The sequence below is a fragment of the Mixophyes fleayi genome, chromosome 4 (genome assembly GCF_038048845.1).
Source record: "Mixophyes fleayi isolate aMixFle1 chromosome 4, aMixFle1.hap1, whole genome shotgun sequence".
Classification (NCBI taxonomy): Eukaryota; Metazoa; Chordata; class Amphibia; order Anura; family Limnodynastidae; genus Mixophyes; species Mixophyes fleayi.
This window is the reverse complement of record NC_134405.1, coordinates 25,369,758-25,397,596: the sequence shown is the minus strand read 5'-3', so window position 1 is coordinate 25,397,596 and position 27,839 is coordinate 25,369,758. Positions and strand designations below refer to the sequence as shown.

Sequence of the window (27,839 nt, the reverse complement as noted above, 5' to 3'; positions counted from 1 at the left end):
ACTTGTTCATCAGGACAGAAATGTCTGGCAGAGCAGTCTTGCTATTTTTTCCAGAGGCAGTTGGAAATACCCCTCCCGGCACTCCAGCTGCTCCAGAAAACTTACCTTGGGCCCCGGTTGAAGGATCCACATCCGATAATCATTGTAGTAGTTGATCAGGTCTTCCTGGACACAGGCGATGTGCTGTAAATTTTCCTTACAAGTCAATTCGAGGCAGGGCACGCTCAGTAGCTGGCATTCAGCTACCAGTTTCTTCATGTGCATCCTTAAGAGTAGTTCCTCAGGGAACCTTGGCCATAACCCTTTTATTGATTTCACCTCTTTTACGGCAGTGAGGCTTTCATTTGTCTTACCATATTGCTGTGGAAGAGTGTCGGGAATAAACACTTCTTCTGCCGGCCTCTCCCGTGAAGAGGATTCCTGCTGGCTCAGGACATCAGGAACATGGTATCTAGTCTGGTTTCCTGGGATAAGCAAAGCAATTTCCAGGTAATTTGCTCAACGACCTCCTTTCACTCAGGCTCCTCCAGAAGGTTCTGGGACAAAGTGTCACCATAGCATTGACGGAGCTTATCAAGAAGTTTGCTCATTTTCTTCCTTCGTTGTCACCCTTCTTTTCTATGATCTCCTCCCAGATGGATAAGAACCACTCCCGTGGATATGGGAACACAATAGGTGCAACAGGTTAGGAAACTGCAATCACTTCTTCACCTACCGCTGAGACATCTCATTTGGTGTGGCTTCTTCTTGCTACCCCGTGTCGGGTTGGCTAAAACTTCCAATAGCTTGTAAGAAAAATGGCCGGTTAGCTCAGTTGGTTAGAGCGTGGTGCTAATAACACCAAGGTCGTGGGTTCGATCCCCGTATGGGCCAACTTGCTTTTTCCTTTGCCCAGCAAAGTAAATGAAACTATCTTGTTTTGCTTGGCACGTTATGTAGTTTTGAGTATGTACCCTATGCGTGGCTAAATATTTTCCTTGTATACCTCCAAAATAGCCTCCCAGTATTTTGAAATGAAAAACCGGGACCACACATGTGATGTAACATTTGTTGGAGCTGTAATGTCTAGCCCATTTTCAGCGCTGTTTATAAAAGTAAAATGGTTGAAGGTAATTATCCTCAAGTAGCTTGATCATTTGGGTAAAGTAAGCACAGTGGAGCCCCATGTGATGTTTTACACGCATTCGGCATCCTCCATTCATCTTAGTTATTTTATTGAAGCCTAACGCAAGAGACTCCAATCTCCCATTGTGTGTGTATTCACACAGAACATTGGATGGATATTTGGGCCCCTGACGAAAAGAAAAAGGGCCCTATTTTTCCGGTCATTTGCAGCCATTAGGCCGCTTATGGTGCCATGGATCTTCATGTTCGTGGTTGCCAAACCTAGGGGTGGGCTATAAAGACCCCACTCCATAAGGCGAAAAGCCCCTTTAAGGTGAAAGAGACTTCAGGCCCACAATAAACGCAAGGCCAAGGTGAAAATCTTTTCTTCACGTTAAGCCAATGCTTTCCTTTTTGACTAAAGCCTTCACCCCTCCCTAACGAGAGTGCCACCAACTGACATAGTGAGTATGGTGGCCTATAAAGGTCCTAACCACCTCCCACCAAAGGTAAAAACCAACACACAATAAAAGGAGTATGACAAAACATGACAGTGTAAGTTCTATGTGTTAAATAAGGAAATAAATAGGGCCATACGGGCCCAACCGTATGGCCAGATGTATAAAAATTAACGTGTCTGACTATAAAGCCAGGGCAAGGTACAAAAAAGGTGTTTTTCAGTGTACTTTACAAAGTGAAAATGGTATCCAGTTCACAAGTGCCTCATTGAGTACCCCTGGCTTAGGGTGGGTACACACTATAGGTTGTTCAGCCGATTGTCGTGCCAATTACACAATAAACAACTCTCATTCAACACTAGATCACCATTCAGTAGAGTCTTCTCCAATTTCCGCTGGTGTCACCTATAGAAATCTATAGAGTCAGCTCTTTCCTGAGACCTATATCACCGTCAGCCTCCCTGTGCAGGGTCTGTTGGACAACTAGGAGTGTGGACACAATGGAGCACTTGTTCATCAGGACAGAAATGTCTGACAGAGCAGTCTTGCTATTTTTTCCAGAGGCAGTTGGAAATACCCCTCCCGGCACTCCAGCTGCTCCAGAAAACTTACCTTGGGCCCTGGTTGAAGGATCCACATCCGATAATCATTGTAGTAGTTGATCAGGTCTTCCTGGACACAGGCGATGTGCTGTAAATTCTCCTTACAAGTCAATTCGAGGCAGGGCACGCCCAGTAGCTGGCATTCAGCTACCAGTTTCTCCATGTGCATCCTTAAGAGTAGTTCCTCAGGGAACCTTGGCCATAACCCTTTTATTGATTTCACCTCTTTTACGGCAGTGAGGCTTTCATTTGTCTTACCATATTGCTGTGGAAGAGTGTCGGGAATAAACACTTCTTCTGCCGGCCTCTCCCGTGAAGAGGATTCCTGCTGGCTCAGGACGTCAGGAACATGGTATCTAGTCTGGTTTCCTGGGATAAGCAAAGCAATTTCCAGGTAATTTGCTCAACGACCTCCTTTCACTCAGGCTCCTCCAGAAGGTTCTGGGACAAAGTGTCACCATAGCATTGACGGAGCTTATCAAGAAGTTTGCTCATTTTCTTCCTTTGTTGTCTTCCTTCTTTTCTATGATCTCCTACCAGATGGATAAGAACCACTCCCGTGGATATGGGAACAGAATAGGTGGAACTGGTTAGGAAACTGCAAGCACGTCTTCACCTACCGCTGAGACATCTCATTTGGTGTGGCTTCTTCATGCTACCCCGTGTCGGGTTGGCTAAAACTTCCAACAGAATGTAAGAAAAATGGCCGGTTAGCTCCGTTGGTTAGCGCGTGGTGCTAATAACGCCAAGGTCGCAGGTTCGATCCCCGTATGGGCCAACTTGCTTTTTCCTTTGCCCAGCAAAGTAAATGAAACTATCTTGTTTTGCTTGGCACGTTATGTAGTTTTGAGTATGTACCCTATTCATGGCTAAATATTTTCCTTGTATACCTCCAAAATAGCCTCCCAGTATTTTGAAATGAAAAAGCGGGACCACACATGTGATGTAACATTTGTTGGAGCTATAATGTCTTGCCCATTTTCAACGCTGTTTATAAAAGTAAAATGGTTGAAGATAATTATCCTCAATTAGCTTGATCATTTGGGTAAAGTAAGCACAGTGGAGCCCCATGTGATGTTTTACACGCATTCGGCATCCTCCATTCATCTTAGTTATTTTATTGAAGCCTAACGCAAGAGACTCCAATCTCCCATTGCGTGTGTATTTACACAGAACATTGGATGGATATTTGGGCCCCCGACGAAAAGAAAAAGGGCCCTATTTTTCCGGTCATTTGCAGCCATTAGGCCGCTTATGGTGCCATGGATCTTCATGTTCGTGGTTGCCAAACCTAGGGGTGGGCTATAAAGACCCCACTCCATAAGGCGAAAAGCCCCTTTAAGGTGAAAGAGACTTCAGGCCCACAATAAACGCAAGGCCAAGGTGAAAATCTTTTCTTCACGTTAAGCCAATGCTTTCCTTTTTGACTAAAGCCTTCACCCCTCCCTAACGAGAGTGCCACCAACTGACATAGTGAGTATGGTGGCCTATAAAGGTCCTAACCACCTCCCACCAAAGGTAAAAACCAACACACAATAAAAGGAGTATGACAAAACATGACAGTGTAAGTTCTATGTGTTAAATAAGGAAATAAATAGGGCCATACGGGCCCAACCGTATGGCCAGATGTATAAAAATTAACGTGTCTGACTATAAAGCCAGGGCAAGGTACAAAAAAGGTGTTTTTCAGTGTACTTTACAAAGTGAAAATGGTATCCAGTTCACAAGTGCCTCATTGAGTACCCCTGGCTTAGGGTGGGTACACACTATAGGTTGTTCAGCCGATTGTCGTGCCAATTACACAATAAACAACTCTCATTCAACACTAGATCACCATTCAGTAGAGTCTTCTCCAATTTCCGCTGGTGTCACCTATAGAAATCTATAGAGTCAGCTCTTTCCTGAGACCTATATCACCGTCAGCCTCCCTGTGCAGGGTCTGTTGGACAACTAGGAGTGTGGACACAATGGAGCACTTGTTCATCAGGACAGAAATGTCTGACAGAGCAGTGTTGCTATTTTTTCCAGAGGCAGTTGGAAATACCCCTCCCGGCACTCCAGCTGCTCCAGAAAACTTACCTTGGGCCCCGGTTGAAGGATCCACATCCGATAATCATTGTAGTAGTTGATCAGGTCTTCCTGGACACAGGCGATGTGCTGTAAATTCTCCTTACAAGTCAATTCGAGGCAGGGCACGCCCAGTAGCTGGCATTCAGCTACCAGTTTCTCCATGTGCATCCTTAAGAGTAGTTCCTCAGGGAACCTTGGCCATAACCCTTTTATTGATTTCACCTCTTTTACGGCAGTGAGGCTTTCATTTGTCTTACCATATTGCTGTGGAAGAGTGTCGGGAATAAACACTTCTTCTGCCGGCCTCTCCCGTGAAGAGGATTCCTGCTGGCTCAGGACGTCAGGAACATGGTATCTAGTCTGGTTTCCTGGGATAAGCAAAGCAATTTCCAGGTAATTTGCTCAACGACCTCCTTTCACTCAGGCTCCTCCAGAAGGTTCTGGGACAAAGTGTCACCATAGCATTGACGGAGCTTATCAAGAAGTTTGCTCATTTTCTTCCTTTGTTGTCTTCCTTCTTTTCTATGATCTCCTACCAGATGGATAAGAACCACTCCCGTGGATATGGGAACAGAATAGGTGGAACTGGTTAGGAAACTGCAAGCACGTCTTCACCTACCGCTGAGACATCTCATTTGGTGTGGCTTCTTCATGCTACCCCGTGTCGGGTTGGCTAAAACTTCCAACAGAATGTAAGAAAAATGGCCGGTTAGCTCAGTTGGTTAGAGCGTGGTGCTAATAACGCCAAGGTCGCAGGTTCGATCCCCGTATGGGCCAACTTGCTTTTTCCTTTGCCCAGCAAAGTAAATGAAACTATCTTGTTTTGCTTGGCACGTTATGTAGTTTTGAGTATGTACCCTATTCATGGCTAAATATTTTCCTTGTATACCTCCAAAATATCCTCCCAGTATTTTGAAATGAAAAACCGGGACCACACATGTGATGTAACATTTGTTGGAGCTGTAATGTCTTGCCCATTTTCAACGCTGTTTATAAAAGTAAAATGGTTGAAGGTAATTATCCTCAATTAACTTGATCATTTGGGTAAAGTAAGCACAGTGGAGCCCCATGTGATGTTTTACACGCATTCGGCATCCTCCATTCATCTTAGTTATTTTATTGAAGCCTAACGCAAGAGACTCCAATCTCCCATTGCGTGTGTATTTACACAGAACATTGGAATGATATTTGGGCCCCTGACGAAAAGAAAAAGGGCCCTATTTTTCCGGTCATTTGCAGCCATTAGGCCTCTTATGGTGCCATGGATCTTCATGTTCGTGGTTGCCAAACCTAGGGGTGGGCTATAAAGACCCCACTCCATAAGGCGAAAAGCCCCTTTAAGGTGAAAGAGACTTTAGGCCCACAATAAACGCAAGGCCAAGGTGAAAATCTTTTCTTCAAGTTAAGCCAATGCTTTCCTTTTTGACTAAATCCTTCACCCCTCCCTAACGAGAGTGCCACCAACTGACATAGTGAGTATGGTGGCCTATAAAGGTCCTAACCACCTCCAACCAAAGGTAAAAACCAACACACAATAAAAGGAGTATGACAAAACATGACAGTGTAAGTTCTATGTGTTAAATAAGGAAATAAATAGGGCCATACGGGCCCAACCGTATGGCCAGATGTATAAAAATTAACGTGTCTGACTATAAAGCCAGGGCAAGGTACAAAAAAGGTGTTTTTCAGTGTACTTTACAAAGTGAAAATGGTATCCAGTTCACAAGTGCCTCATTGAGTACCCCTGGCTTAGGGTGGGTACACACTATAGGTTGTTCAGCCGATTTTCGTGCCAATTACACAATAAACAACTCTCATTCAACACTAGATCACCATTCAGCAGAGTCTTCTCCAATTTCCGCTGGTGTCACCTATAGAAATCTATAGAGTCAGCTCCTTCCTGAGACCTATATCACCGTCAGCCTCCCTGTGCAGGGTCTGCTGGACAACTAGGAGTGTGGATACAATGGAGCACTTGTTCATCAGGACAGAAATGTCTGGCAGAGCAGTCTTGCTATTTTTTCCAGAGGCAGTTGGAAATACCCCTCCCGGCACTCCAGCTGCTCCAGAAAACTTACCTTGGGCCCCGGTTGAAGGATCCACATCCGATAATCATTGTAGTAGTTGATCAGGTCTTCCTGGACACAGGCGATGTGCTGTAAATTTTCCTTACAAGTCAATTCGAGGCAGGGCACGCTCAGTAGCTGGCATTCAGCTACCAGTTTCTTCATGTGCATCCTTAAGAGTAGTTCCTCAGGGAACCTTGGCCATAACCCTTTTATTGATTTCACCTCTTTTACGGCAGTGAGGCTTTCATTTGTCTTACCATATTGCTGTGGAAGAGTGTCGGGAATAAACACTTCTTCTGCCGGCCTCTCCCGTGAAGAGGATTCCTGCTGGCTCAGGACGTCAGGAACATGGTATCTAGTCTGGTTTCCTGGGATAAGCAAAGTAATTTCCAGGTAATTTGCTCAACGACCTCCTTTCACTCAGGCTCCTCCAGAAGGTTCTGGGACAAAGTGTCACCATAGCATTGACGGAGCTTATCAAGAAGTTTGCTCATTTTCTTCCTTCGTTGTCTCCCTTCTTTTCTATGATCTCCTCCCAGATGGATAAGAACCACTCCCGTGGATATGGGAACACAATAGGTGCAACAGGTTAGGAAACTGCAATCACTTCTTCACCTACCGCTGAGACATCTCATTTGGTGTGGCTTCTTCATGCTACCCCGTGTCGGGTTGGCTAAAACTTCCAATAGATTGTAAGAAAAATGGCCAGTTAGCTCAGTTGGTTAGAGCGTGGTGCTAATAATGCCAAGGTCGCGGGTTCGATCCCCGTACGGGCCAACTTGCTTTTTCCTTTGCCCAGCAAAGTACATGACACTATCTTGTTTTTCTTGGCACGTTATGTAGTTTTGAGTATGTACCCTATTCGTGGCTAAATATTTTCCTTGTATACCTCCAAAACAGCCTCCCAGTATTTTGAAATGAAAAACCGGGACCACACATGTGATGTAACATTTGTTGGAGCTGTAATGTCTAGCCCATTTTCAGCGCTGTTTATAAAAGTAAAATGGTTGAAGGTAATTATTCTCAATTAGCTTGATCATTTGGGTAAAGTAAGCGCAGTGGAGCCCCATGTGATGTTTCACACGCATTCGGCATCCTCCATTCATCTTAGTTATTTTATTGAAGCCTAACGCAAGAGACTCCAATCTCCCATTGCGTGTGTATTCACACAGAACATTGGATGGATATTTGGACCCCCGACGAAAAGAAAAAGGGCCCTATTTTTCCAGTCATTTGCAGCCATTAGGCCGCTTATGGTGCCATGGATCTTCATGTTCGTGGTTGCCAAACCTAGGGGTGGGCTATAAAGACCCCACTCCATAAGGCGAAAAGCCCCTTTAAGGTGAAAGAGACTTCAGGCCCACAATAAACGCAAGGCCAAGGTGAAAATCTTTTCTTCACGTTAAGCCAATGCTTTCCTTTTTGACTAAAGCCTTCACCCCTCCCTAACGAGAGTGCCACCAACTGACATAGTGAGTATGGTGGCCTATAAAGGTCCTAACCCCCTCCCACCAAAGGTAAAAACCAACACACAATAAAAGGAGTATGACAAAACATGACAGTGTAAGTTCTATGTGTTAAATAAGGAAATAAATAGGGCCATACGGGCCCAACCGTATGGCCAGATGTATAAAAATTAACGTGTCTGACTACAAAGCCAGGGCAAGGTACAAAAAAGGTGTTTTTCAGTGTACTTTACAAAGTGAAAATGGTATCCAGTTCACAAGTGCCTCATTGAGTACCCCTGGCTTAGGGTGGGTACACACTATAGGTTGTTCAGCCGATTGTCGTGCCAATTACACAATAAACAACTCTCTTTCAACACTAGATCACCATTCAGTAGAGTCTTCTCCAATTTCCGCTGGTGTCACCTATAGAAATCTATAGAGTCAGCTCTTTCCTGAGACCTATATCACCGTCAGCCTCCCTGTGCAGGGTCTGCTGGACAACTAGGAGTGTGGATACAATGGAGCACTTGTTCATCAGGACAGAAATGTCTGACAGAGCAGTCTTGCAATTTTTTCCAGAGGCAGTTGGAAATACCCCTCCCGGCACTCCAGCTGCTCCAGAAAACTTACCTTGGGCCCCGGTTGAAGGATCCACATCCGATAATCATTGTAGTAGTTGATCAGGTCTTCCTGGACACAGGCGATGTGCTGTAAATTTTCCTTACAAGTCAATTCGAGGCAGGGCACGCTCAGTAGCTGGCATTCAGCTACCAGTTTCTCCATGTGCATCCTTAAGAGTAGTTCCTCAGGGAACCTTGGCCATAACCCTTTTATTGATTTCACCTCTTTTATGGCAGTGAGGCTTTCATTTGTCTTACCATATTGCTGTGGAAGAGTGTCGGGAATAAACACTTCTTCTGCCGGCCTCTCCCGTGAAGAGGATTCCTGCTGGCTCAGGACGTCAGGAACATGGTATCTAGTCTGGTTTCCTGGGATAAGCAAAGCAATTTCCAGGTAATTTGCTCAACGACCTCCTTTCACTCAGGCTCCTCCAGAAGGTTCTGGGACAAAGTGTCACCATAGCATTGACGGAGCTTATCAAGAAGTTTGCTCATTTTCTTCCTTTGTTGTCTTCCTTCTTTTCTATGATCTCCTACCAGATGGATAAGAACCACTCCCGTGGATATGGGAACAGAATAGGTGGAACTGGTTAGGAAACTGCAAGCACGTCTTCACCTACCGCTGAGACATCTCATTTGGTGTGGCTTCTTCATGCTACCCCGTGTCGGGTTGGCTAAAACTTCCAACAGAATGTAAGAAAAATGGCCGGTTAGCTCAGTTGGTTAGCGTGTGGTGCTAATAACGCCAAGGTCGCAGGTTCGATCCCCGTATGGGCCAACTTGCTTTTTCCTTTGCCCAGCAAAGTAAATGAAACTATCTTGTTTTGCTTGGCACGTTATGTAGTTTTGAGTATGTACCCTATTCATGGCTAAATATTTTCCTTGTATACCTCCAAAATAGCCTCCCAGTATTTTGAAATGAAAAACCGGGACCACAAATGTGATGTAACATTTGTTGGAGCTGTAATGTCTTGCCCATTTTCAACGTTGTTTATAAAAGTAAAATGGTTGAAGGTAATTATCGTCAATTAGCTTGATCATTTGGGTAAAGTAAGCGCAGTGGAGCCCCATGTGATGTTTCACACGCAGTCGGCATCCTCCATTCATCTTAGTTATTTTATTGAAGCCTAACGCAAGAGACTCCAATCTCCCATTGCGTGTGTATTCACACAGAACACTGGATGGATATTTGGGCCCCCGACGAAAAGAAAAAGGGCCCCATTTTTCCGGTCATTTGCAGCCATTAGGCCGCTTATGGTGCCATGGATCTTCATGTTCGTGGTTGCCAAACCTAGGGGTGGGCTATAAAGCCCCCACTCCATAAGCCGAAAAGCCCCTTTAAGGTGAAAGAGTCTTCAGGCCCACAATAAACGCAAGGCCAAGGTGAAAATCTTTTCTCCAAGTTAAGCCAATGCTTTCCTTTTCGACTAAAGCCTTCACCTCTCCCTAACGAGAGTGCCACCAACTGACATGGTGAGTATGGTGGCCTATAAAGGTCCTAACCACCTCCCACCAAAGGTAAAAACCAACACACAATAAAAGAAATATGACAAAACATGACAGTGTAAGTTCTATGTGTTAAATAAGGAAATAAATAGGGCCATACAGGCCCAACCGTATGGCCAGATGTACAAAAATTAAACTGTCTGACTAAATAGCCAGGGCAAGGAACAAAAAAGGTGTTTTTCATTGTACTTTACAAAGTGAAAATGGTATCCAATTGACAAGTGCCTCATTGAGTACCCCTGGCTTAGGGTGGGTACACACTATAGGATGTTCAGCCGATTGTTGTGCCAATTACACAATAAACAACTCTCATTCAGCACTAGCTTACCATTCAGCAGAGTCTTCTCCAATTTCCTGCTGGAGTCACCTATAAAAATCTATAGAGTCAGCTCCTTCCTGAGACCTATATCACCGTCAGCCTCCCTGTGCAGGGTTCGCTGGACAACAAGGAGTGTGGACACAATGGAGCACTTGTTCATCAGGACAGAAATGTCTGGCAGAGCAGTCTTGCTATTCTTTCCAGAGGCAGTTGGAATTACCCCTCCCGGCACTCCAGCTGCTCCAGAAAACTTACCTTGGGCCCCGGTTGAAGGATCCACATCCGATAATCATTGTAGTAGTTGATCAGGTCTTCCTGGACACAGGCGATGTGCTGTAAATTCTCCTTACATGTCAATTCGAGGCAGGGTACGCTCAGTAGCTGGCGTTCAGCTACCAGTTTCTCCATGTGCATCCTTAAGAGTAGATCCTCAGGGAACCTTGGCCATTCCCCTTTTATTGATTTCACCTCTTTTACGGCAGTGAGGCTTTCATTTGTCTTACCATATTGCTGTGGAAAAGTGTCGGGAATAAACACTTCTTCTGCCGGCCTCTCCCGTGAAGAGAATTCCTGCTGGCTCAGGACGTCAGGAACATAGTATCTGGTCTGGTTTCCTGGGATTTGCAAAGCAATTTCCAGGTAATTTGCTCAACAACCTCCTTTCACTCAGGCTCCTCCAGAAGGTTCTGGGACAAAGTGTCACCATAGCATTGACAGAGCTTATCAAGAAGTTTGTTAATTTTCTTCCTTTGGTGTCTCCCTTATTTTCTAAGATCTCCTCCCAGATGGATAAGAACCACTCCCGTGGATATGGGAACACAATAGGTGGAACAGGTTAGGAAACTGCAAGCACGTCTTCACCTACTGCTGAGACATCTCATTTGGTGTGGCTTCTTCATGCTACCCCGTGTCGGGTTGGCTAAAACATCCAACAGAATGTAAGAAAAATGGCCGGTTAGCTCAGTTGGTTAGAGCGTGGTGCTAATAACGCCAAGGTCGCGGGTTCGATCCTCGTACGGGCCAACTTGCTTTTTCCTTTGCCCAGCAAAGTAAATGAAACTATCTTGTTTTGCTTGGCACGTTATGTAGTTTTGAGTATGTACCCTATTCATGGCTAAATATTTTCCTTGTATACCTCCAAAATAGCCTCCCAGTATTTTGAAATGAAAAACCGGGACCACAAATGTGATGTAACATTTGTTGGAGCTGTAATGTCTTGCCCATTTTCAACGCTGTTTATAAAAGTAAAATGGTTGAAGGTAATTATCGTCAATTAGCTTGATCATTTGGGTAAAGTAAGCGCAGTGGAGCCCCATGTGATGTTTCACACGCAGTCGGCATCCTCCATTCATCTTAGTTATTTTATTGAAGCCTAACGCAAGAGACTCCAATCTCCCATTGCGTGTGTATTCACACAGAACATTGGATGGATATTTGGGCACCCGACGAAAAGAAAAAGGGCCCCATTTTTCCGGTCATTTGCAGCCATTAGGCCGCTTATGGTGCCATGGATCTTCATGTTCGTGGTTGCCAAACCTAGGGGTGGGCTATAAAGCCCCCACTCCATAAGCCGAAAAGCCCCTTTAAGGTGAAAGAGTCTTCAGGCCCACAATAAACGCAAGGCCAAGGTGAAAATCTTTTCTCCAAGTTAAGCCAATGCTTTCCTTTTCGACTAAAGCCTTCACCCCTCCCTAACGAGAGTGCCACCAACTGACATGGTGAGTATGGTGGCCTATAAAGGTCCTAACCACCTCCCACCAAAGGTAAAAACCAACACACAATAAAAGAAATATGACAAAACATGACAGTGTAAGTTCTATGTGTTAAAAAAGGAAATAAATAGGGCCATATAGGCCCAACCGTATGGCCAGATGTATAAAAATTAACGTGTCTGACTATAAAGCCAGGGCAAGGTACAAAAAAGGTGTTTTTCAGTGTACTTTACAAAGTGAAAATGGTATCCAGTTCACAAGTGCCTCATTGAGTACCCCTGGCTTAGGGTGGGTACACACTATAGGTTGTTCAGCCGATTGTCGTGCCAATTACACAATAAACAACTCTCATTCAGCACTAGCTCACCATTCAGCAGAGTCTTCTCCAATTTCCGCTGGTGTCACCTATAGAAATCTATAGAGTCAGCTCCTTCCTGAGACCTATATCACCGTCAGCCTCCCTGTGCAGGGTCTGCTGGACAACTAGGAGTGTGGACACAATGGAGCACTTGTTCATCAGGACAGAAATGTCTGGAAGAGCAGTCTTGCTATTTTTTCCAGAGGCAGTTGGAATTACCCCTCCCGGCACTCCAGCTGCTCCAGAAAACTTACCTTGGGCCCCGGTTGAAGGATCCACATCCGATAATCATTGTACTAGTTGATCAGGTCTTCCTGGACACAGGCGATGTGCTGTAAATTCTCCTTACAAGTCAATTCGAGGCAGGGCACGCTCAGTAGCTGGCATTCAGCTACCAGTTTCTCCATGTGCATCCTTAAGAGTAGTTCCTCAGGGAACCTTGGCCATAAGCCTTTTATTGATTTCACCTCTTTTACGGCAGTGAGGCTTTCATTTGTCTTACCATATTGCTGTGGAAGAGTGTCGGGAATAAACACTTCTTCTGCCGGCCTCTCCCGTGAAGAGGATTCCTGCTGGCTCAGGACGTCAGGAACATGGTATCTAGTCTGGTTTCCTGGGATAAGCAAAGCAATTTCCAGGTAATTTGCTCAACGACCTCCTTTCACTCAGGCTCCTCCAGAAGGTTCTGGGATAAAGTGTCACAATAGCATTGACGGAGCTTATCAAGAAGTTTGCTCATTTTCTTCCTTCGTTGTCTCCCTTCTTTTCTATGATCTCCTCCCAGATGGATAAGAACCACTCCCGTGGATATGGGAACACAATAGGTGCAACAGGTTAGGAAACTGCAATCACTTCTTCACCTACCGCTGAGACATCTCATTTGGTGTGGCTTCTTCATGCTACCCCGTGTCGGGTTGGCTAAAACTTCCAATAGATTGTAAGAAAAATGGCTGGTTAGCTCAGTTGGTTAGAGCGTGGTGCTAATAACGCCAAGGTCGCGGGTTCGATCCCCGTACGGGCCATCTTGCTTTTTCCTTTGCCCAGCAAAGTACATGAAACTATCTTGTTTTTCTTGGCTTGTTAAGTAGTTTTGAGTATGTACCCTATTCGTGGCTAAATATTTTCCTTGTATACCTCCAAAATAGCCTCCCAGTATTTAGAAATGAAAAACCGGGACCACACATGTGATGTAACATTTGTTGGCGCTGTAATGTCTTGCCCATTTTCAACGCTGTTTATAAAAGTAAAATGGTTGAAGGTAATTATCCTCAATTAGCTTGATCATTTGGGTAAAGTAAGCGCAGTGGAGCCCCATGTGATGTTTCACACGCATTCGGCATCCTCCATTCATCTTAGTTATTTTATTGAAGCCTAACGCAAGAGACTCCAATCTCCCATTGCGTGTGTATTCACACAGAACATTGGATGGATATTTGGGCCCCCGACGAAAAGAAAAAGGGCCCTATTTTTCCGGTCATTTGCAGCCATTAGGCCGCTTATGGTGCCATAGATCTTCATGTTCGTGGTTGCCAAACCTAGGGGTGGGCTATAAAGACCCCACTCCATAAGGCGAAATGCCCCTTTAAGGTGAAAGAGACTTCAGGCCCACAATAAACGCAAGGCCAAGGTGAAAATCTTTTCTTCACGTTAAGCCAATGCTTTCCTTTTTGACTAAAGCCTTCACCCCTCCCTAACGAGAGTGCCACCAACTGACATAGTGAGTATGGTGGCCTATAAAGGTCCTAACCACCTCCCACCAAAGGTAAAAACCAACACACAATAAAAGGAGTATGACAAAACATGACAGTGTAAGTTCTATGTGTTAAATAAGGAAATAAATAGGGCCATACGGGCCCAACCGTATGGCCAGATGTATAAAAATTAACGTGTCTGACTATAAAGCCAGGGCAAGGTACAAAAAAGGTGTTTTTCAGTGTACTTTACAAAGTGAAAATGGTATCCAGTTCACAAGTGCCTCATTGAGTACCCCTGGCTTAGGGTGGGTACACACTATAGGTTGTTCAGCCGATTGTCGTGCCAATTACACAATAAACAACTCTCATTCAACACTAGATCACCATTCAGTAGAGTCTTCTCCAATTTCCGCTGGTGTCACCTATAGAAATCTATAGAGTCAGCTCCTTCCTGAGACCTATATCACCGTCAGCCTCCCTGTGCAGGGTCTGCTGGACAACTAGGAGTGTGGACACAATGGAGCACTTGTTCATCAGGACAGAAATGTTTGGCAGAGCAGTCTTGCTATTTTTTCCAGAGGCAGTTGGAAATACCCCTCCCGGCACTCCAGCTACTCCAGAAAACTTACCTTGGGCCTCGGTTGAAGGATCCACATCCGATAATCATTGTAGTAGTTGATCAGGTCTTCCTGGACACAGGCGATGTGCTGTAAATTCTCCTTACAAGTCAATTCGAGGCAGGGCATGCTCAGTAGCTGGCATTCAGCTACCAGTTTCTCCATGTGCATCCTTAAGAGTAGTTCCTCAGGGAACCTTGGCCATAACCCTTTTATTGATTTCACCTCTTTTACGGCAGTGAGGCTTTCATTTGTCTTACCATATTGCTGTGGAAGAGTGTCGGGAATAAACACTTCTTCTGCCGGCCTCTCCCGTGAAGAGGATTCCTGCTGGCTCAGGACGTCAGGAACATGGTATCTAGTCTGGTTTCCTGGGATAAGCAAAGCAATTTCCAGGTAAAATGCTCAACGACCTCCTTTCACTCAGGCTCCTCCAGAAGGTTCTGGGACAAAGTGTCACCATAGCATTGACGGAGCTTATCAAGAAGTTTGCTCATTTTCTTCCTTTGTTGTCTTCCATCTTTTCTATGATCTCCTACCAGATGGATAAGAACCAGTCCCGTGGATATGGGAACACAATAGGTGCAACAGGTTAGGAAACTGCAATCACTTCTTCACCTACCGCTGAGACATCTCATTTGGTGTGGCTTCTTCATGCTACCCCGTGTCGGGTTGGCTAAAACTTCCAATAGATTGTAAGAAAAATGGCCGGTTAGCTCAGTTGGTTAGAGCGTGGTGCTAATAACGCCAAGGTCGCGGGTTCGATCCCCATACGGGCCAACTTGCTTTATTCTTTGCCCAGCAAAGTACATGAAACTATCTTGTCTTTCTTGGCACGTTATGTAGTTTTGAGTATGTACCCTATTCGTGGCTAAATATTTTCCTTGTATACCTCCAAAATAGCCTCCCAGTATTTTGAAATGAAAAACCGGGACCACACATGTGATGTAACATTTCTTGGAGCTGTAATGTCTTGCCCATTTTCAACGCTGTTTATAAAAGTAAAATGGTTGAAGGTAATTATCGTCAATTAGCTTGATCATTTGGGTAAAGTAAGCGCAGTGGAGCCCCATGTGATGTTTCACACGCAGTCGGCATCCTCCATTCATCTTAGTTATTTTATTGAAGCCTAACGCAAGAGACTCCAATCTCCCATTGCGTGTGTATTCACACAGAACATTGGATGGATATTTGGGCCCCCGACGAAAAGAAAAAGGGCCCCATTTTTCCGGTCATTTGCAGCCATTAGGCCGCTTATGGTGCCATGGATCTTCATGTTCGTGGTTGCCAAACCTAGGGGTGGGCTATAAAGACCCCACTCCATAAGGCGAAAAGCCCCTTTAAGGTGAAAGAGACTTTAGGCCCACAATAAACGCAAAGCCAAGGTGAAAATCTTTTCTTCAAGTTAAGCCAATGCTTTTCTTTTTGACTAAATCCTTCACCCCTCCCTAACGAGAGTGCCACCAACTGACATAGTGAGTATGGTGGCCTATAAAGGTCCTAACCACCTCCAACCAAAGGTAAAAACCAACACACAATAAAAGGAGTATGACAAAACATGACAGTGTAAGTTCTATGTGTTAAATAAGGAAATAAATAGGGCCATACGGGCCCAACCGTATGGCCAGATGTATAAAAATTAACGTGTCTGACTATAAAGCCAGGGCAAGGTACAAAAAAGGTGTTTTTCAGTGTACTTTACAAAGTGAAAATGGTATCCAGTTCACAAGTGCCTCATTGAGTACACCTGGCTTAGGGTGGGTACACACTATAGGTTGTTCAGCCGATTGTCGTGCCAATTACACAATAAACATCTCTCATTCAAAACTAGATCACCATTCAGCAGAGTCTTCTCCAATTTCCGCTGGTGTCACCTATAGAAATCTATAGAGTCAGCTCCTTCCTGAGACCTATATCACCGTCAGCCTCCCTGTGCAGGGTCTGCTGGACAACTAGGAGTGTGGACACAATGGAGCACTTGTTCATCAGGACAGAAATGTTTGGCAGAGCAGTCTTGCTATTTTTTCCAGAGGCAGTTGGAAATACCCCTCCCGGCACTCCAGCTACTCCAGAAAACTTACCTTGGGCCCCGGTTGAAGGATCCACATCCGATAATCATTGTAGTAGTTGATCAGGTCTTCCTGGACACAGGCGATGTGCTGTAAATTCTCCTTACAAGTCAATTCGAGGCAGGGCACGCTCAGTAGCTGGCATTCAGCTACCAGTTTCTCCATGTGCATCCTTAAGAGTAGTTCCTCAGGGAACCTTGGCCATAACCCTTTTATTGATTTCACCTCTTTTACGGCAGTGAGGCTTTCATTTGTCTTACCATATTGCTGTGGAAGAGTGTCGGGAATAAACACTTCTTCTGCCGGCCTCTCCCGTGAAGAGGATTCCTGCTGGCTCAGGACGTCAGGAACATGGTATCTAGTCTGGTTTCCTGGGATAAGCAAAGCAATTTCCAGGTAAATTGCTCAACGACCTCCTTTCACTCAGGCTCCTCCAGAAGGTTCTGAGACAAAGTGTCACCATAGCATTGACGGAGCTTATCAAGAAGTTTGCTCATTTTCTTCCTTTGTTGTCTCCCTTCTTTTCTATGATCTCCTCCCAGATGGATAAGAACCAGTCCCGTGGATATGGGAACACAATAGGTGGAACAGGTTAGGAAACTGCAAGCACGTCTTCACCTACCGCTGAGACATCTCATTTAGTGTGGCTTCTTCATGCTACCCCGTGTCGGGTTGGCTAAAACTTCCAACAGAATGTAAGAAAAATGGCCGGTTAGCTCAGTTGGTTAGAGCGTGGTGCTAATAACGCCAAGGTCGCGGGTTCGATCCCCGTACGGGCCATCTTGCTTTTTCCTTTGCCCAGCAAAGTAAATGAAACTATCTTGTTTTGCTTGGCACGTTATGTAGTTTTGAGTATGTACCCTATTCATGGCTAAATATTTTCCTTGTATACCTCCAAAATAGCCTCCCAGTATTTTGAAATGAAAAACCGGGACCACACATGTGATGTAACATTTCTTGGAGCTGTAATGTCTTGCCCATTTTCAACGCTGTTTATAAAAGTAAAATGGTTGAAGGTAATTATCGTCAATTAGCTTGATCATTTGGGTAAAGTAAGCGCAGTGGAGCCCCATGTGATGTTTCACACGCAGTCGGCATCCTCCATTCATCTTAGTTATTTTATTAAAGCCTAACGCAAGAGACTCCAATCTCCCATTGCGTGTGTATTTACACAGAACATTGGATGGATATTTGGGCCCCCGACGAAAAGAAAAAGGGCTCTATTTTTCCGGTCATTTGCAGCCATTAGGTCGCTTATGGTGCCATGGATCTTCATGTTCGTGGTTGCCAAACCTAGGGGTGGGCTATAAAGACCCCACTCCATAAGCCGAAAAGCCCCTTTAAGGTGAAAGAGTCTTCAGGTCCACAATAAACGCAAGGCCAAGGTGAAAATCTTTTCTCCAAGTTAAGCCGATGCTTTCCTTTTCGACTTAAGCCTTCACCCCTCCCTAACGAGAGTGCCAACAACTGACATGGTGAGTATGGTGGCCTATAAAGGTCCTAACCACCTCCCACAAAAGGTGAAAACCAACACACAATCAAAGGAGTATGACAAAACATGACAGTTTGAAGTTCTATGTGTTAAATACAGAAATAAATAGGTGTCATAAGGGCCCAACCGTATGGCTAGATGTTTAAAAATTAACCTGTCTGACTATAGAGCCAGGGCAAGGAACAAAAAAGGTTTTTTCAGTGTACTTTACAAAGTGAAAATGGTATCCACTTCACAAGTGCCTCATTAAGTACCCCTGGCTTAGGGTGGGTACACACTATAGGATGTTCAGTCGATTGTCGTGCCAATTACACAATAAACAACTTTCATTCAAAACTAGATCCCCATTCAGCAGAGACTTCTCCAATTTCCGCTGGTGTCACCTATAGAAATCTATAGAGTCAGCTCCTTCCTGAGACCTATATCACCGTCAGCCTCCCTGTGCAGGGTTCGCTGGACAACTAGGAGTGTGGATACAATGGAGCACTTGTTCATCAGGACAGAAATGTCTGGCAGAGCAGTCTTGCTATTTTTTCCAGAGGCAGATGGAAATACCCCTCCCGGCACTCCATCTGCTCCAGAAAACTTACCTTGGGCCCCGGTTGAAGGATCCACATCCGATAATCATTGTAGTAGTTGATCAGGTCTTCCTGGACACAGGCGATGTGCTGAAAATTCTCCTTACAAGTCAATTCGAGGCAGGGCATGCTAAGTAGCTGGCGTTCAGCTACCAGTTTCTCCATGTGTATCCTTAAGAGTAGTTCCTCAGGGAACCTTGGCCATTCCCCTTTTATTGATTTCACCTCTTTTTTGGCAGTGAGGCTTTCATTTGTCTTACCATATTGCTGTGGAAGAGTGTCCGGAATAAACACTTCTTCTGCCGGCCTCTCCCTTGAAGAGGATTCCTGCTGGCTCAGGACGTCAGGAGCATGGTATCTGGTCTGGTTTCCTGGGATAAGCAAAGCAATTTCCAGGCAATTTGCTCAACGACCTCCCTTCACTCAGGCTCCTCCAGAAGGTTCTGGGACAAAGTGTCACCATAGCATTGACGGAGCTTATCAAGAAGTTTGCTCATTTTCTTCCTTTGTTGTCTCCCTTCTTTTCTATGATCTCCTCCCAGATGGATAAGAACCACTCCCATGGATATGGGAACACAATAGGTGCAACAGGTTAGGAAACTGCAGGCACTTCTTCACCTACCGCTGAGACATCTCATTTGGTGTGGCTTCTTCATGCTACCCTGTGTCGGGTTGGTAACAACTTCCAACAGAATGTAGGAAAAATGGCCGGTTAGCTCAGTTGGTTAGAGCGTGGTGCTAATAACGCCAAGGTCGCGGGTTCGATCCCCGTATGGGCCAACTTGCTTTTTCCTTTGCTCAACAAAGTAAATGAAACTATCTTGATTTGCTTGGCACGTTATGTAGTTTTGAGTATGTACCACATTCATGGCTGAATATTTTCCTTGTATACCTCCAAAATAGCCTCCCAGCATTTTGAAATGAAAAACCGGGACCACACATGTGATGTAACATTTGTTGGAGCTATAATGTCTAGCCCATTTTCAGCGCTGTTTATAAAAGTAAAATGGTTGAAGGTAATTATCCTCAATTAGCTTGATCATTTGGGTAAAGTAAGCACAGTGGAGCCCCATGTGATGTTTTACACGCATTCAGCATCCTCCATTCATCTTAGTTATTTTATTGAAGCCTAACGCAAGAGACTCCAATCTCCCATTGCGTGTGTATTTACACAGAACATTGGATGGATATTTGGGCCCCCGACGAAAAGAAAAAGGGCCCCATTTTTCCGGTCATTTGCAGCCATTAGGCCGCTTATGGTGCCATGGATCTTCATGTTCGTGGTTGCCAAACCTAGGGGTGGGCTATAAAGACCCCACTCCATAAGGCGAAAAGCCCCTTTAAGGTGAAAGAGACTTTAGGCCCACAATAAACGCAAGGCCAAGGTGAAAATCTTTTCTTCAAGTTAAGCCAATGCTTTCCTTTTTGACTAAATCCTTCACCCCTCCCTAACGAGAGTGCCACCAACTGACATAGGGAGTATGGTGGCCTATAAAGGTCCTAACCACCTCCAACCAAAGGTAAAAACCAACACACAATAAAAGGAGTATGACAAAACATGACAGTGTAAGTTCTATGTGTTAAATAAGGAAATAAATAGGGCCATACAGGCCCAATCGTATGGCCAGATGTATAAAAATTAACGTGTCTGACTATAAAGCCAGGGCAAGGTACAAAAAAGGTGTTTTTCAGTGTACTTTACAAAGTGAAAATGGTATCCAGTTCACAAGTGCCTCATTGAGTACCCCTGGCTTAGGGTGGGTACACACTATAGGTTGTTCAGCCGATTTTCGTGCCAATTACACAATAAACAACTCTCATTCAACACTAGATCACCATTCAGCAGAGTCTTCTCCAATTTCCGCTGGTGTCACCTATAGAAATCTATAGAGTCAGCTCCTTCCTGAGACCTATATCACCGTCAGCCTCCCTGTGCAGGGTCTGCTGGACAACTAGGAGTGTGGACACAATGGAGCACTTGTTCATCAGGACAGAAATGTCTGACAGAGCAGTCTTGCTATTTTTTCCAGAGGCAGTTGGAAATACCCCTCCCGGCACTCCAGCTGCTCCAGAAAACTTTCCTTGGGCCCCGGTTGAAGGATCCACATCCGATAATCATTGTAGTAGTTGATCAGGTCTTCCTGGACACAGGCGATGTGCTGTAAATTCTCCTTACAAGTCAATTCGAGGCAGGGCACGCTCAGTAGCTGGCGTTCAGCTACCAGTTTCTCCATGTGCATCCTTAAGAGTAGTTCCTCAGGGAACCTTGGCCATAACCCTTTTATTGATTTCACCTCTTTTACGGCAGTGAGGCTTTCATTTGTCTTACCATATTGCTGTGCAAGAGTGTCGGGAATAAACACTTCTTCTGCCGGCCTCTCCCGTGAAGAGGATTCCTGCTGGCTCAGGACGTCAGGAACATGGTATCTAGTCTGGTTTCCTGGGATAAGCAAAGCAATTTCCAATTAAATTGCTCAACGACCTGCTTTCACTCAGGCTCCTCCAGAAGGTTCTGGGACAAAGTGTCACCATAGCATTGACGGAGCTTATCAAGAAGTTTGCTCATTTTCTTCCTTTGTTGTCTCCCTTCTTTTCTATGATCTCCTCCCAGATGGATAAGAACCACTCCCGTGGATATGGGAACACAATAGGTGGAACAGGTTAGGAAACTGCAAGCACGTCTTCACCTACCGCTGAGAAATCTCATTTGGTGTGGCTTCTTCATGCTACCCCGTGTCGGGTTGGCTAGAACTTCCAACAGAATGAAAGAAAAATGGCCGGTTAGCTCAGTTGGTTAGAGCGTGGTGCTAATAACGCCAAGGTCGCGGGTTCGATCCCCGTACGGGCCAACTTGCTTTTTCCTTTGCCCAGCAAAGTAAATGAAACTATCTTGTTTTGCTTGGCACGTTATGTAGTTTTGAGTATGTACCCTATTCATGGCTAAATATTTTCCTTGTATACCTCCAAAATAGCCTCCCAGTATTTTGAAATGAAAAACCGGGACCACAAATGTGATGTAACATTTGTTGGAGCTGTAATGTCTTGCCCATTTTCAACGTTGTTTATAACAGTAAAATGGTTGAAGGTAATTATCGTCAATTAGCTTGATCATTTGGGTAAAGTAAGCGCAGTGGAGCCCCATGTGATGTTTCACACGCAGTCGGCATCCTCCATTCATCTTAGTTATTTTATTGAAGCCTAACGCAAGAGACTCCAATCTCCCATTGCGTGTGTATTCACACAGAACATTGGATGGATATTTGGGCCCCCGACAAAAAGAAAAAGGGCCCCATTTTTCCGGTCATTTGCAGCCATTAGGCCGCTTATGGTGCCATGGATCTTCATGTTCGTGGTTGCCAAACCTAGGGGTGGGCTATAAAGCCCCCACTCCATAAGCCGAAAAGCCCCTTTAAGGTGAAAGAGTCTTCAGGCCCACAATAAACGCAAGGCCAAGGTGAAAATCTTTTCTCCAAGTTAAGCCAATGCTTTCCTTTTCGACTAAAGCCTTCACCTCTCCCTAACGAGAGTGCCACCAACTGACATGGTGAGTATGGTGGCCTATAAAGGTCCTAACCACCTCCCACCAAAGGTAAAAACCAACACACAATAAAAGAAATATGACAAAACATGACAGTGTAAGTTTTATGTGTTAAATAAGGAAATAAATAGGGCCATACAGGCCCAACCGTATGGCCAGATGTACAAAAATTAAACTGTCTGACTATATAGCCAGGGCAAGGAACAAAAAAGGTGTTTTTCAGTGTACTTTACAAAGTGAAAATGGTATCCAATTCACAAGTGCCTCATTGAGTACCCCTGGCTTAGGGTGGGTACACACTATAGGATGTTCAGCCGATTGTCGTGCCAATTACACAATAAACAACTCTCATTCAGCACTAGCTCACCATTCAGCAGAGTCTTCTCCAATTTCCTGCTGGTGTCACCTATAAAAATCTATAGAGTCAGCTCCTTCCTGAGACCTATATCACCGTCAGCCTCCCTGTGCAGGGTTCGCTGGACAACAAGGAGTGTGGACACAATGGAGCACTTGTTCATCAGGACAGAAATGTCTGGCAGAGCAGTCTTGCTATTCTTTCCAGAGGCAGTTGGAATTACCCCTCCCGGCACTCCAGCTGCTCCAGAAAACTTACCTTGGGCCCCGGTTGAAGGATCCACATCCGATAATCATTGTAGTAGTTGATCAGGTCTTCCTGGACACAGGCGATGTGCTGTAAATTCTCCTTACAAGTCAATTCGAGGCAGGGCACGCTCAGTAGCTGGCATTCAGCTACCAGTTTCTCCATGTGCATCCTTAAGAGTAGATCCTCAGGGAACCTTGGCCATTCCCCTTTTATTGATTTCACCTCTTTTACGGCAGTGAGGCTTTCATTTGTCTTACCATATTGCTGTGGAAGAGTGTCGGGAATAAACACTTCTTCTGCCGGCCTCTCCCGTGAAGAGGATTCCTGCTGGCTCAGGACATCAGGAACATGGTATCTAGTCTGGTTTCCTGGGATAAGCAAAGCAATTTCCAGGTAATTTGCTCAACAACCTCCTTTCACTCAGGCTCCTCCAGAAGGTTCTGGGACAAAGTGTCACCATAGCATTGACGGAGCTTATCAAGAAGTTTGCTCATTTTCTTCCTTTGTTGTCTTCCTTCTTTTCTATGATCTCCTCCCAGATGGATAAGAACCACTCCCGTGGATATGGGAACACAATAGGTGGAACAGGTTAGGAAACTGCAAGCACGTCTTCACCTACCGCTGAGACATCTCATTTGGTGTGGCTTCTTCATGCTACCCCGTGTCGGGTTGGCTAAAACATCCAACAGAATGTAAGAAAAATGGCCGGTTAGCTCAGTTGGTTAGAGCGTGGTGCTAATAACGCCAAGGTCGTGGGTTCGATCCCCGTACGGGCCAACTTGCTTTTTCCTTTGCCCAGCAAAGTAAATGAAACTATCTTGTTTTGCTTGGCACGTTATGTAGTTTTGAGTATGTACCCTATTCATGGCTAAATATTTTCCTTGTATACCTCCAAAATAGCCTCCCAGTATTTTGAAATGAAAAACCGGGACCACAAATGTGATGTAACATTTGTTGGAGCTGTAATGTCTAGCCCATTATCAGCGCTGTTTATAAAAGTAAAATGGTTGAAGGTAATTATCGTCAATTAGCTTGATCATTTGGGTAAAGTAAGCGCAGTGGAGCCCCATGTGATGTTTCACACGCAGTCAGCATCCTCCATTCATCTTAGTTATTTTATTGAAGCCTAACGCAAGAGACTCCAATCTCCCATTGCGTGTGTATTTACACAGAACATTGGATGGATATTTGGGCCCCCGACGAAAAGAAAAAGGGCCCCATTTTTCCGGTCATTTGCAGCCATTAGGCCGCTTATGGTGCCATGGATCTTCATGTTCGTGGTTGCCAAACCTAGGGGTGGGCTATAAAGCCCCCACTCCATAAGCCGAAAAGCCCCTTTAAGGTGAAAGAGTCTTCAGGCCCACAATAAACGCAAGGCCAAGGTGAAAATCTTTTCTCCAAGCTAAGCCAATGCTTTCCTTTTCGACTAAAGCCTTCACCCCTCCCTAACGAGAGTGCCACCAACTGACATGGTGAGTATGGTGGCCTATAAAGGTCCTAACCACCTCCCACCAAAGGTGAAAACCAACACACAATAAAAGGAGTATGACAAAACATGACAGTGTAAGTTCTATCTTTTAAATACTGAAATAAATAGGTTCCATAAGGGCCCAACCGCATGGCCAGATGTATAAAAATTAACCTGTCAGACTATAAGGCAAGGAACAAAAAAGTGTTTTTTTTTAGTGTACTTTACAAAGTGAAAATGGTATCCACTTCACCAGTGCCTCATTGAGTACCCCTGGCTTAGGGTGGGTACACACTATAGGGTGTTCAGCCGATTGTCGTGCCAATTACACAATAAACGACTGTTCGGTCCGATATCACATAAGTGTGTACGGTCCAAAGATGAACGATTATCATTCTAATGCACTTCGTATCGTTCCATTTGAGATTTAAACTGAACTAAAATCCCATTCAATGATAGAACAATGTTGTACTGATTCTGCAGTGTGTATGCTCTCACGACAACAATGTCCATAGATCTCTATGAAGTGTGCAGAGTCACGATCTTTTCAGCCGATGGTTATGACAGATGAAGATCACAGACCTGACGGTAAATCTTGTAAAATGTGTTTAGTGTGTACACAGTAATCGGCTGGATCAGGACTTTTTTTTCCTGTCATTGATAAAATCATTAAAGGTCTCGCTTCGGGAGAAATTTTCTGTAGTGTGCACCCAGCCTTAGACAACACCAAAGGGTCTGCCATAAAAATGTTGGGTCCCTGACAGCACTAGGGCTCTTCCCACACCCCTGGATGGTGGGTGTGGGGTAATAAATGTGTTAAAAAGAAATAAATAAAACACTATTTACATTGGTGAACTACAGGTCACATCAACCCTGTGCTGCCATGAACATTCTGGGCAGGGTGGTGCTTGTAGTACTACAAGCATCAGCATATCCATATCTGCCAGGGCATTCTGGCATTTGGGGAACCACAAGTTCCAGCACACCCTAACACCCAGGCCCCACTGTGTCCTGTAGCACACCAGTGTAAAATGTAATTAAATGACATCCCTCGTTAAAACCACATTTTATTGTGCCTTTTGGCGAAGATCAAGTGCAGTTATGGCAGAGCTGCACTTGGTCCTCTGGCTAGGGGCCGGGTAGGCCGCTTTGAAAGCCTGGGACAAATGTGTCTCCGGGAGTGGCGACCCCGGGGGTACCATAAATCACGGGTCTGGAGACCTTAAAAGCGATATCACATGATTTTGTTGGCACCCACGCACTTTTGACCACTTTCTTTTAAGCACTCGCTACATTCTTTGCCCCGGCCTTATGGTTGGGAGAGAAAAAATTTTTACAACCAGCTCAGCCATTAGGCTGGGGCCGTATCCACTTGGCACTATTTATTTTTTCTCCACGTTTGTCACTTTCACTTTTATGTTTTCCCGTTTCTGGATTTTTTTGGGGTGCGGGTAGGCCCTTTTGGGCTCTTGTCCCCAGAAGATCTAGGGGGGACTGTGCGGCTCAAAGGCTCCGTCCCCCCTGAAACCCATCGTAGGTCATTCCTTCAGGGGGTGGACTAGTTGTCGAGCCCTGTCCCTGGAAGATCTAGGGGGGGGCTGTGCGGCCCTGAGGCTCCGGTCCCCCTGAAACCCATCGAAGGTCCTCCCCTTAGGGGGTGAACTAGTTGTTGAGCCCTGTTCCTGGAATATCTAGGGGGGGCTGTGTGGCCCTGAGGCTCCGGCCCCCCTGAAACCCATCGTAAGTCCTCCCTTCACACTTTTAAGGAAGACAAAAGAAGTTGGTTAGAATGTAACATAACAGGTGCAACCAGTGCCTGAGAAGGGATGGTCTCCGAGGGAGAAGGCTGGTCTGTTCTTGGAATAGCTTAGTGGTATTCGTCCACTGAGCACGGTGATTTGGAGACCTGATGAGGCCGTGTAGACACAAATGTGGATTGGGCAGCTACAAGGCCAGTGATCTAAACCAGTGGAGCCGAACTGGACGTTGGCTTGACCCATTTTGGGCTCATACTGCCCAGTGAAAAGAGGCCTCGGTGGGGCCCAAGTCCAATGAATATTGAAGTAGATAAGTGATCCCAGGTGCTTATACACATAAATCAGACCACGAGATCGTAAGGTTGTCAGAGGAAGGGCCAAAGCCGCATTTAAACATACATGTTCAGGCCGTCAACACATAGGAAAGTCTGTATGTGGCTGAGAAGCCCCCACAGAACATCATGGTAAGTAAGAAAAGCAACTAGGGCAATTTCAAGTGGCCGAGATGCAGTTTGAGGCAATACGCAGTGAGTGGCAATGATGCGTCAATTACTCATTATAGGACAATATATCCAAAGAAAGCACAGTACTTAGTGCCCAGAATCAAAATGTCCAGAGACAAACAGAGGTTGAGAGAGTGACTATGGACAGTATCAGCTGCACACCAATAGGAACAGGGAATGGTAGATGGGGAGGCTCAATGCTGCTGTAGGCAAAGTCAGGACCGCCAGTGCTAGAGCAGGTAGGTATAGGCCACCTGGTCCAGAGGCGCACTGTGCTGGATAGGCCCGAAATCCATACTGCTCCAAGGAGCCACGCAGGGGTCCAGCAGACTGATCAAGTGGTGCAGAGTGTGCTACGGCCCCTCGTCATCGGGAGATCCGACCGGCAGGTGCTCCGGGAAAGGAGATTAATCAACCCAGAATTTTTGGAAGCTCAGCTCAGGCACATTCGGCCGTATCCACAGTGGCTTATAAGAATATTCTTTTAGATTGAATTTTAAAAAACAAATCCTGAATATTCTAGGAATGAAGAAGGCGACTGCACTCTCAGTCTTAGATGCAAATAACATATTGTGTAGTAGAGTAGCCATCTCCTTCATTTCTATATTAGAAGTGGCATTGGCGCTGTCAGGCATCTGTCTCATAGCACAGATCTCTTTTATGGGGTCTGTTTACAAAATTATCTTTTACATTTAATCCAACACATTATGGATAACTTTAAACATTATTATTTAAAGTTGCATCTTAAAGAGGAAAAGCACAAAATGGACGGTTAGCTCAGTTGGTTAGAGTGTGGCGCTAATAACGCCAAGGTCGTAGGTTAGATCCCCATATGGGCGTCTTACTTTTCCTATTAGACAGTATAAAACTGCTTTGCACTTTGTCTAGTTTTCAATATGTCCTCTTCTTCCAGGCTAATGATTTAACTTGAAACTGCCAAAAAAAAAATGCTCCCATAATTTTCAAATTAAAAACCAGGACAACCCATGTGATGTAACATTTGTTCAATCTATAAAGCCCAATTAATTCTTAGTTTTGTGTATAACAACAAAATGGTTGTAAGGTACCTATCTCCACTTAGCCTGATCATTTGGGTGATACATGGGCATTTGGCCCAGACTGGGTTTTCAGTTCCACTGTGATAATTAGTCTACTTTGTAAGAATTATCGCAGTGATACTGACCGTCTAAATGGGACTCCACAGTGAATGTGTCTCCCCTTGTGCATCCTCAGAAGAGCAGAACGGGGGCTCA

General features: G+C 45.0%; 10 non-coding genes across 10 annotated transcripts; all 10 read left to right on the top strand.

Annotated features, from left to right (window-relative positions):
- The first annotated feature begins 799 nt into the window (after positions 1-799).
- Positions 800-873, top strand: TRNAI-AAU (transfer RNA isoleucine (anticodon AAU)). The gene has a single exon. It is a non-coding gene; the product is annotated as a tRNA-Ile (tRNA).
- Positions 874-4,937: 4,064 nt separating this feature from the next.
- On the top strand, positions 4,938-5,011 carry TRNAI-AAU (transfer RNA isoleucine (anticodon AAU)). Its single transcript has one exon. It is a non-coding gene; the product is annotated as a tRNA-Ile (tRNA).
- A 1,995-nt stretch (positions 5,012-7,006) lies between these two features.
- Positions 7,007-7,080, top strand: TRNAI-AAU (transfer RNA isoleucine (anticodon AAU)). The gene has a single exon. It is a non-coding gene; the product is annotated as a tRNA-Ile (tRNA).
- Positions 7,081-11,145: 4,065 nt separating this feature from the next.
- On the top strand, positions 11,146-11,219 carry TRNAI-AAU (transfer RNA isoleucine (anticodon AAU)). Its single transcript has one exon. It is a non-coding gene; the product is annotated as a tRNA-Ile (tRNA).
- A 1,995-nt stretch (positions 11,220-13,214) lies between these two features.
- On the top strand, positions 13,215-13,288 carry TRNAI-AAU (transfer RNA isoleucine (anticodon AAU)). The gene has a single exon. It is a non-coding gene; the product is annotated as a tRNA-Ile (tRNA).
- Positions 13,289-15,283: 1,995 nt separating this feature from the next.
- Positions 15,284-15,357, top strand: TRNAI-AAU (transfer RNA isoleucine (anticodon AAU)). Its single transcript has one exon. It is a non-coding gene; the product is annotated as a tRNA-Ile (tRNA).
- Positions 15,358-17,352: 1,995 nt separating this feature from the next.
- TRNAI-AAU (transfer RNA isoleucine (anticodon AAU)) lies at positions 17,353-17,426 on the top strand. Its single transcript has one exon. It is a non-coding gene; the product is annotated as a tRNA-Ile (tRNA).
- Positions 17,427-19,422: 1,996 nt separating this feature from the next.
- Positions 19,423-19,496, top strand: TRNAI-AAU (transfer RNA isoleucine (anticodon AAU)). The gene has a single exon. It is a non-coding gene; the product is annotated as a tRNA-Ile (tRNA).
- Positions 19,497-21,491: 1,995 nt separating this feature from the next.
- TRNAI-AAU (transfer RNA isoleucine (anticodon AAU)) lies at positions 21,492-21,565 on the top strand. The gene has a single exon. It is a non-coding gene; the product is annotated as a tRNA-Ile (tRNA).
- Positions 21,566-23,561: 1,996 nt separating this feature from the next.
- TRNAI-AAU (transfer RNA isoleucine (anticodon AAU)) lies at positions 23,562-23,635 on the top strand. The gene has a single exon. It is a non-coding gene; the product is annotated as a tRNA-Ile (tRNA).
- Positions 23,636-27,839: the final 4,204 nt, after the last annotated feature.